At 42.4% G+C, this 10710-nt stretch overlaps 1 protein-coding gene across 6 annotated transcripts in view; it reads left to right on the top strand.

Moving 5' to 3' along the window:
• The first annotated feature begins 3411 nt into the window (after window positions 1–3411).
• Window positions 3412–10710, top strand: part of LOC126391464 (DNA-binding protein SATB1) — a 68435-nt gene continuing 61136 nt past the window's right edge. For all 6 annotated transcript variants that reach the window (XM_050046263.1, XM_050046260.1, XM_050046262.1 and 3 more), the window contains exon 1: window positions 3412–3544. The gene's annotated coding sequence lies outside the window, so the exon portion shown is untranslated. The remainder of the gene's footprint in view (window positions 3545–10710) is intronic.

Below are 10710 nucleotides of genomic sequence, written 5' to 3'. Positions count from 1 at the left end.
CCTTGGCAGCACGCAAATGAGGATTAATAGTGTTTCATTTGAGAGGTGGAGTACTTCTCTTTCAAAAACTCAAAGGGGTGCAGAGTAGAAAAGCGAGGAGGAAAAAGGCAGAGAAATCCACACTTCCATTTCAGTTTCTGCTGAGGTGATCAGAGGGGAAAAAAATCCGAAAATCCAGTGCTTACTCCGGATAAAGCCAGTAGACAAGTGTTAGTCTCCTCAGGAATCCTTGTTAATCTTTAAAAGGTGAGCAATTATAAAAGAGCTACTGAAGAAAGTTGCAAAGGCTAACCACAAAACCAGAGCAAAAAAAAGTGGCTGAGCATTCCAGATTTAGACGAGACGTCTGTCTTTTAGCTCTTGGGCATCTTTCTGAGACAAATTACTTTCAGTAGTCAATAGCCTGTAATTAAAATATACCCACTTGATGGAGAGGCAACAGTGTCTCTCTATTTAGTTATGGGTTGGAAAGATTAATTCTGGGGTGTATAACCCTTGTAATTTTCCAAGTGCTGTTTATTGTTTTCAGAGAAAAGGAAAAGTGTAGACGATTGAAATGTCTCAGCTCAAGGTCTGCTTTGATTTGTTTACACTTCACACACATTTGGTTCTCTTTTTTTGTGCGCTACACGTGCCCTCTTTATGCTTCAGCAGCATAGATGCACATTATCAATTTGCATTAACGTTTTGGAACATGTCCACAGCTCCCACACGTCGCCGCCGCACTAATAATCTTCTCTGTGTTTGAATGCGGAGGTCAGGGTTCGCTGCTTTTCAATCTGGAGAATCCTAAATATTGGCCGGATGACAACATGTTAAAACTCAAAGTATGTAAAGTGTCTCATAGAGAAGGAGGTCATCATTAGCTGCCCTCCTCTCCTCTTCTCCCAGTCTACTCTCTCTCAGATGAGACTCAGCGGTCCCCCTTGTGGTCAAAGCGACAACTGCAGCACGTGGGCTTTCGGAGACAGCAACATGAATTGTTGGATAAAACACAGGCTGCATTGAAATCACCAGCTGTTGTCCGTAATGATGAAAACATCCCTAACTTAGCATGAATTTATAATTATGCAGAAAGCAAATTTGAATCTCTTTACTGGAACTTTTCAATTCCCATTCAATCTCCCAGGAGAGAGCTGGTGTGAATCATATGCAGAGATTTTGTGTGTGAGGGTGTGTGATTTTTTTTCTCACTCTTTTTTTTTTTTTTTTTAAATGCAGATCTTAGATGCTTCATAATGAAACTTTTGTGGAGTCCCCAAACCACAACAAATGAACTTTTCTGAGAAGTATCTGTACGTATCAGCTTACGATAAGGGCACCGGTCCTGCTGGATCCTCTCTGAGAAAAAAAACTCACTGTGGACAATCAGAAATATTTCCTGGATTTCTTTTTTTTTTTTTTTTTCAGACTTTTCTTATCAACCTGTTCTTCTGCTCTCATTTTCTGTTTTCTTGTGTTGATTGCTGATTCTATTTTCAATGGGATGTGTAAATTAAGTGTAAATGTAAATGGATCAGTGTGTTATTTATGCTAAACCCGGTAAGAGAAACACACTCGCGTTGTAAGTAAACAGCTGCATTACCTGTGGGCTCCTGCACACCTGCTAGTGCAGAGCAGTTAGCCTGTGTGCAGATGCAAACTGTCAATCATTTTCACACTCACACACACACATACACACACATGCATGCACCCACACAAACAAATGCACAACATGAGTATAAATGTGTGCAAGGGCGCACACAAGGGAAAAAAACAGACATGACACAAATAAAAATGTGCAGTCAAACTACAATATGTAATGCACACACACATTACAGGCTCATATGTGCAGAAGCTGCTCACACACACATGATAAAATCAAACAGAATAGGTGAAGGAGAAATGTTCATTCATGCATACCTTGTTTTTCTAAATTGGAAACCTATTATATGAGACATTAATGTGTAACATATTGAGGTGTGATGGCAGGGATCACCATGGAGTTTACTGTTGCATGTTCTTCATTAAAGACTATTTAATTTAATTTACCACTCTCTGCAACTTTAGATTTTTAGCTTCTAATTTCAGACTTTGGCAAGAAAAAAATGCGACATATATTCTGTATCTTTCACACAGCAGTCAATACAGTTACAGCTGAAAATCAATGGAAATACCACAAATGCATTTAGACACTGTGAGGGCGAAAATAAAAGCTTTTTTTCCTCCCGTTATCTGTCACTGTCCTCTGTGCCTCGGCTGATTCTGCTGCAGGCTGTGTTCTTAAAGATGTCCAAGAAAAGAGGAAAAAAATCAAATTATTCTGCTCTCCACGTAAAATTTAACAAATTTGCATTCCTTAAGCGTAGATTTTTATTTTTATTTTATAGGCCCGCGGTAGGATTCTTAAATGTGATGGAGAGGCTGTATGTGTGTGTGTGCTTGTGTGTGTGATGGCCGGAGTTAAACTAAGTTGCACCAGGAAAAAAAAGCAACAGCTTGCATTGATAAAAATAAAAGCGAGTCTGGTTCAATAATGATGCATTAAAAATGTTCACTGCCGGAAAGTCAGAATAATAATTATTTCCCACTAAAAGCCTTGTTTAAATTGGAGAAATTAATGGAAAAAATAGCTGTCGGCAAACACAGCAAGGGAACAGACTGCAGTATTAGTCCCTCTCTCTCAACAAGCATTGTTCAAACTTAATTATTCTTGAAAACTTTTTTTAGTGTTTCTTGCGCACTTCAAACAAACCATCTCATTTTAATAAACAGCTATTTATGTCTGTTGGAGACTATAGACTATACCGGGGCTGTATGGTTTCATATTCCGCTCAGGTGTGCGGGGAGCAAAGCTGGCAGGTTGCCCTCCGCTGTTAAAACAACAGGCTCTGACTCTATACGGAACAAAACGCACGCCGCTGCGCGCAATCGACTATTTACCAGACTTTTTCCCCCCTTCTACTTCTTCTTCTTGACATGCAAACATGTGGCGTGTAAATATGAAAATGAATGAGTGTGAGAGCTCTCCTGGCACTGACTTCTCTCTCTCTCTTTCTTCCTCTCTCTCTCTCTCTCTCTCTGTCTCTTTCTCTCTCTCAGTGTCCCCGGAGAGCAGCGCGTCGGAGAGGAGCGGCTGTAAAAACCAAAGTGGGGCAATGAGACAAGCTGCGCCACAGCTGGCAAATCATCGATTTGAGCATCAGAAACGGGGAGGGGCGGTTCGTTTACCTGCCACCCTCTCAAAGCAGCCCTCCTCACATGCCGCTACTCTCCTCTCCTCTACTTCACCTCCGCTGCCCGCAGCGCACGGTTGCTCACATTTCTGCGCTCCATCCGCCGTGTGCGCTCCCCCAACTTCAACCTCCGCCAGCGCGGTTTCTACAAGACGACCCCTCCCGCCCTCCCCCTCTTCATCCAGAGGACTTTTGACTTTTTTTAAAAAGCAGTTTTTTCCTCCCATACAGCAGTTGCGTATTTTTGGATCTCTCGCCGTGGAGCAGTGACAAGAGGTTGCTCAACTTTTGATGGAAAACAAGAGGTCGGGCGACTGCTGACTTTAAAGGTATGGTCCCACTGTGCGCACCGCTTATCCTCATTGATCTGTCTCTGCTGTCATTCTTTCACCTGCATCTTTATGGTGTCTCTGCACATAATTTAAACCACATTCATTTTATTGCATGACTCGTAAAAATAAGGTGCATCTCCTCGGAACTAGAAGGATAAATGACTCGGTTCTAAATGAATTAAAAGCTATTTACAGGACCTATCTTCCAAATCACTTAAAACCCACACAGACCAACAGTGACTGCTTGGATTTAATATTTCATAAAGAAGGAGAAAAATACAGCATGTCATGCTTAATGGTAAATATAAATGCACGCGTTTAGAACTTTTTTTTTTGGGGCCATCTAATTTTAAATGTGCAGAAACAGGCCTGTGTCATTTCTGCACGAATAAGCAAAGCACTCGTGATATTCGCGGGGTTAAGTACATCCATCTCTTCTAATTCATTTAACAACTTATTCAGCGCGCAGCACAGGAGCAAGAAGTGATGCTGCCATCCATCGCTGCTCCTGACCTGATGATTTTAGGAATCTTTTGTGGTAAATAAAGTTGCGTGGAGTTGTTATTCCTTCCTCCAATTATAGAACTTAAACTTTATTTTTTATTTGTATTTTATCCATCTTGTTTGTCAGGACTTGGTTTATAATTTACCTTCTTTTTTTTACTCACCATAATGAAGTGTGTGTTGTTACCAAAGCGCTGACATGTCTATTAGAAATGCTGAAGCTATTGCAGCCCAACTGCCCATCTACTTTTACTACTTTTTATTAGGCCATTAGAGCCACTTCATTTATTCTCTCCATATACTTACTATTTAATTACGTGTCAACTTGCTTCAACACTTTTATTGCTGTAGCATGAGGCACTTTGTGTAACTCTCAAAAACACACTGCACTACCTGAGCCCAACAAGGTAAAAAAAAAAAAAAAAAACCTCAGAGGGAAACAAACAGTTAATGAATTTATTGCTTTCTTTCTGCATGACTTGGTGTGCGGCAGTCAGATAGATGTGATGATACAGAGATGGTGTAGTAATGCTGCTTGGTCTGCCTTGTGGCTTTTTGTCACAGTGCTGATAAAGTAATTTCAGGTACAACCAGACCTGGGTGTTTGTGCATGTGTGTGTGTGTGTGTGTGTGTGTGTGTTTTGAGAGCGAGATACAGAGCAGTTATGAGAAGATGTGTTGCCATCTTAAAAGTGCGTGGGCACTGATGTTCTGTGGTTTACAGGTTTTTAAAGGTTTTACTCTCTGCTGCTCCTTTAGAAAATAGCTGACATTTCACACACCAGCATGGCCAGTGGCTTTCACTCACATTATTCATATGCAGATATCAGCACAAACATACCCACCCAACACAGACTAGAGTTTGTATTGTTGGTATGATCTGTCATAAAGATTGTATTTGTTCATGTAGCCACAATGCACTGTGGGTATGATCATAAAGTGCAGAGAAATCCACAATAAGAAGTTTGCATTTAATCAGAAACTTGATCAGGTAAAGAAAGGGCAGCCATCCAGAAATAATCTTCAGCCTCCAGTGTCACCGCTTGTTTATTGTCTTGCTGTTGTTGTCGGGTTTGTTCGCTCACATGCGATCACCAGGTCAAGTGTGGCATCTCTGCATGGGGAAAAAAAACAGGTTATGGCACAACACCGGTGAGTTCTCTCCTTTTATCTCTGCAGATCTGTGGCAGTTCAAGGTGCTGTGGCTTATCTGGTCAGTGCCTTCGACAGCAATGACACACAGCCCTTTTCCTGTCTCAGGCTGCCATGTATCACTTCTTGTAAAAAGTCCTCAGACAAGACGAAAGCCTCAACTGCAGCCTGCAAACGTTGAATCAAAACTTCTCGGTTTTACTCCTCGCCTCCGAGTCTTCATTAGAATCACCTTTTTATCAGTTTGCGGTTGTTAAAAGTGGCACACATACACACACAGGCACAAAAAAAAAAAAATTCTCAATTACATACCCACAGCGGTGTGTCTGTCTGTTTGGCAAAAATGTCTCCACATAAACTTGTTTGGCAGGAATGATAAGAATCAGAGTGCGAGGATGGCGGCGGCGCTGCATACGACTGCCAGGTCACACACATCCAGCAGTAAAGCCTAAACATCTGTCGTAGCTTATTAGTGTGTAATTAATTCCTTTGAATGTGTTCTGTGGCGTTCGCAGCTCTTACAATAACCCCGCTGTGATTTACAATTAGGGAGAGATCTCGGAAAACACCTAAGCGTTTCCACCTTTTTACCTTTCTTCTTCTAACTTACAGGGTGTTACACTTACATTTTTTTTCCCCCCTCAGAGCTGAGTTTTGTTTTCATTACAACTAATCGAAACTAGTGCACGCTGCATTTACTGTACTGTAGTAGTGTAAGGGCAGGAAATCAGCTTGTAAGGTTCACAACCAGTAAGGGATCTCTTTGCCTTTTAAATCCCACTGACACTTTTGCACCTTCTTTTATTGTCACGTCAGGTTGTCAGGTCGGTGGTGGCGAGCTCTGTTTGTCACCAGTTAAACCTTGTACCCCTCCAGTGTCGACCAGATAAGTACAACACAGCGGCTGCATGTCGCCGAGCTCTCACTCAGTGTCACGTTAACGGACGCTGAGGAGCAGGTTGTCAGATGAGAGCGAGAGATGACAAAGTTCGCCCTGTGACCCTGAGAGACCAATTAGTCTGTACGTTGGAGAGTTGTGATGTCTCTTGTTGTGCTTGCTGCACGGTCTGCTCTGAGATGATGCTAAGAATGCTTCATCACTTCGATTTAAAACAGAATTACGCTCTGAATCATCAGTTTTGCTGCTTACAGGGAAGTAAAAACGTCCAGGGAAAGTGTCGCCACGCTGAAAAAGACATGTCTGTATGTTTGTAACACCGTCTTTGTGTTGTTTCTTTGAATTCCCGCAGCAAAAAGATGCAGATTATTAAAACCCCCACACTGTTGGGTGTTTGCTGGGAGTTTAGAGCTGGGCTGTGCCTCACTTTGCTGAGACTGATATCTCGGCTAAAACCATTAATCGTCTTTCTTTACCACCTCGATAATTATCTCTGTAGCAAAATAACAGCTCAGCAAACAGTGAAATTATACCTGTGGTAGGGAGCAGAGTAAATACCTGTTTAGCTGCCAGCAAATGTATTTATTAGACTGTCGCCAGTAAATAAGAGGCCTGTCTCGTTTTTTAATGTGTGGCTCTTTGGGGATTCCACCCCTCCACACGCCACCCATCCCTCCTCTGTATGAAATAGCTCTGTTATGATTGCTAATAGAGGAGAAAGATAACAATGATTCCCAGCTTTTTTTTTTTTTTGGTGACATGTTGGGGCTAGTTTAGCAAAAGAAAAAGGTTGGTGTGTTAATAGGGACTGCTGCATTCCAGGGCTCCAAAAATGTAAGAAAGCCCCCCCTCAGACAGCTACAGACATACCACCCTGGATGAGTGTTTAGTGTGTGATTCGGGAGTTACAGCTCATTTTGTCATTATGTGGAAAGTTCTTTATAAAATTGAAAAAGAGGAAGGGGGGAGCAGGGGGGTTATGTTGTCCCAGCATGTTTGACTGCATTTATTCTGGCATATGCTTTGCATACTGTTGATCCAGATTCCTTGGCTTAGTGATAAAAGCGTCACATTGTTTTTGGGTCCTGACAATCAGCCCCGTTCGTCGAATGGGTTGGCGTGTCCTCCCCGGGAGATAAAAAAACCCAAAGTCCGTCATGTCGGTTTTGTCACGCTTTTACAAAATGACATCCCTCCTTATGTTAGATTTTTTTGTTGTTGTTGTTCTCCTTGTTATTTAGCGTGCTTCATGCTACCATGGCAAATATAATTTAAGCAAGCATATACGTCTAAGTTTGCACGATTCAAATCACATTATTACAGGTCTCATCGTATGTTTGTTTTGTTTTTTTCCTGAGAGGAAAAAAAAAAACTCATTGTCTTTTATTCCGATGCTTGTCTTTATCCAATCTGTGTAGGTTTTTCTGAATCCTTTGTTCGGAGAAAAAAAAAAGAGAGCGATTTAGAGGAAAGCGCATCCCGCTAAGATCAGGTTGTTAATACCCACCCACATACTCCAATGAAACAATTTCAACAGATACTGTATTCTGTCTGTCTCACACACACACACACACACACACACACACACACCCTTGCCTTATCAACTGTTTTGTTCGTCACAGGATGGATGATGCATCCTTTGACAAGGGATTAAATATGCAAAGAAAAATATGTAGATAAAGAGCCACATCCTTAAGTCTGCACCTCTTCTTCAATACTTCTGCCTAAGCCTCGATATTACGAGCCGCTCTCCCCACATGCTCACATCCCATCACTCCTTTCATCTCAGCGTAGCACCACTTCTCGCACACTGAGGCGAGTAACACCATCCCGTCACCTGCCTTCATTTCTTTTAACACTCCCAAGAACTCCCCACAAGGCCGCGGTGCTGTGCCCTTCACCGCCCCCCCCCCCCCAGCTCAGGAAAAACCCAGCAGGATGTAGCAACCTTTATCATCTCTTCAGTCTGTCCTCTCTCAGTACCACAAATCCATCTTCAGTATCTCCTTCTCACACACAAACACTCCTGTTTTTACATCTCTGTCAGTTGTTTATTTGTTGCGATCCACGAGGCAGAAATTTGAGTTTTAATTATTCAGTCATGTGATGACCAGAGTCCAGCGAGCATGACAGAAAAGTCATTTATTTAAAACCGACCCTGCCTCTGTTGCCCGTTGATTGTTCTGTGACTGATAGGTTTTGTAATTTGATAAAGAGAGCAAGAAAGGGAGGGGGTGATAAACAAGGTGGCGAAGGGTCCTCTTGGCGAGGCGTGCAGTTTTGAATCTCTAATATAGATTCCTTAGAGAAAGACTGACACAGGCCTGAAGTGACCTGGCTCGCTGTTAATTACAGTCGATGCTGAGCTGATGACACCGCAGCCGGCTGCAGGTTCACGGTTCAGGCTGAGGTCCGGACCCTGAGGGCCTTGTTCGACACAACGCCGGCGCTCACTCACCGGCTCCGAGCGGATGTACATGTGTCTGTGTGGCATGCATCTGCGTGGGAGTTGCATTGTGTACAGTGCACACCACACATCGTAAGGGTGGGTGTCGAGAGCGGTGAGTGACGATGTGAGAACAAGGGCAGCAAGGGGACAAAAAAAACATCCTGATGTTCACCTTCCACGGCGGGCGGCGCAGAGACCCATCGAGGCCAACTGGCGTTAGGCCTTCCTGTCAGCAGACCTGAGCTGGAGACCACTTGCTCCGCTTCTATTTCTGTCTACTTCATGTGATTATAAAACAATTAAGCACTTAGGAGTCGACTCTCAGTTCATTACATCCCCCTTGTTCTTTCTTTCTCTCTTTTCTCCCTCCTCCCACACCGGAGCGCGGACATATGAGAAATGCAGAAATCACCTTATTTCACTAGTAATTGAAAGCCACACTGGTTGTATGAGAGGCTAATGGAAAACACGAAACTAATTTGATTTGGAGGATATGTTCATTATGGAATATTTAGTCTATCTGTGCTTACCTCGTAACAACTGATTAAGCAATTTTTCATGGTCCTCAGATGTCTTACGAGGGAACATTAATAAACCGCCTCAACCCTGAACCCTATTTAGAAGCGAACCTACTGTAGGCTGTGTTTTTGTGCAACAGTTGTGCAGAGAGATCAGATGTTTAGAAGAAAAGTGTCACAAACAACTGCGTTTCTGAGAAGACACAGTGATGACGCATTATGCTTGTAAGTAGCTGTCAGATATCAGATCTGTCCATATTGGTATTCTTTTGTAGAAAAATATATTTTGTGTTAGAAGCACGTGTGTTGGTTTAGTTTGGAGTCTGTGGCACATTTTTTAAGCTCATTTCACCACATAATGACCTACAAATGCCAACGGCACTGAACAATTTCTTTGTTCCAAAACTCAAAACTTCCTTTTGTGTCAGTTCAGTCATGATGAAAAATGAAATTGGTAATTGTTAGAACCTAAAGCACTATCGGCGCTTTTGTTTAGACAACAGATTGATTTAATTTTTCATCACTTTTACTACTCTTTTAACCGCTTGTTGGTTGCACGGCATCTACTGTACACCACCCTCATTTTCCTTTTTTTTTTTTTCCATTGTACGTGTCATCTTCTGTCTCGCTGAGGTTCATCTGCGCACCCACACTGATGCAGGCGTGTTTTGACATGTTCCCAGACAGATTATTAAATCCTTTGCAGCCTCTAATAATACTATTATGTTTATGTGTGTGTTTTTTATTGTGGGAGACACTTGCAGAAAGAGCTCAAAGTCAGACCAGTGACAGCGCTTACCCCCATGCTGTTCGCTCAGACTGGATGCGCAGACTAATTTGTATTAGTGATCCAAATAATCGTATTAATGCCCATTAGAAGCATCACAAGTGGCGAGCATGAAGACATCACAACACCTACGTACTGTACGTGATGGCGCTGGCTTCGCCTGACACAGTAAATAAAGACGCTTTTCAATGTTGAGCCAACAGAGATACATTTTCTTATTTGCCCCCTTTGTGTGTTGACTGTCGGCGTCCTTTTAAAGAAACAGGCATAATATTTAATTCCTCCTGAGACATAAACATGTGGTTTAAAAAGCAGCAGGCCAGATGTGATGGTTATGATAAGTGTGTTATGGTGAAAACATGCAGTACCTGTGGTAATACACACAGAGAAGGTGAAATGGATCTGCGGTGTAATGCTATGACTCCTGACATTTAGATATGTTGCAATTTAGCATCCAGTCTGTCATGTTTCTCATGTCATTTTTCATGTTTTCTGTACAAATGTAGCCAACAAAATCTTGCCTGAACAATTACGTACTGTATCTCCCCGACACAAAGGCGCACAGGCTTGTAAAAACCCACCTTGAACAGAGCTAAATCTGCATTCAGCACGTGATTATAACAGCACACGGCTAGTATTTTTAAAGAGGCTTTCTGTGTTTCAAAACCCATTTTTCCCCTCTTTTCTGTGTGATACAAAACGGTATATGTTAATTGATAATCAGCAGTGTTGATTCAGTGGTGCATTCAGTGCAAATCTGTGCCCTTCTGGATGTCAGAGGGTTTTCACAGCCACGTCGGTGCCAACCTAGCTGGCAGTGCCGGCACCTGTTGGCGGTGCCAAGGCCTGGCAGGG

Source organism: Epinephelus moara, chromosome 6 (assembly GCF_006386435.1).
Source record: "Epinephelus moara isolate mb chromosome 6, YSFRI_EMoa_1.0, whole genome shotgun sequence".
Taxonomy (NCBI): Eukaryota; Metazoa; Chordata; class Actinopteri; order Perciformes; family Serranidae; genus Epinephelus; species Epinephelus moara.
The sequence above is the reverse complement of the archived record's forward strand: the minus strand, read 5'-3'. Positions and strand labels throughout refer to the sequence as shown.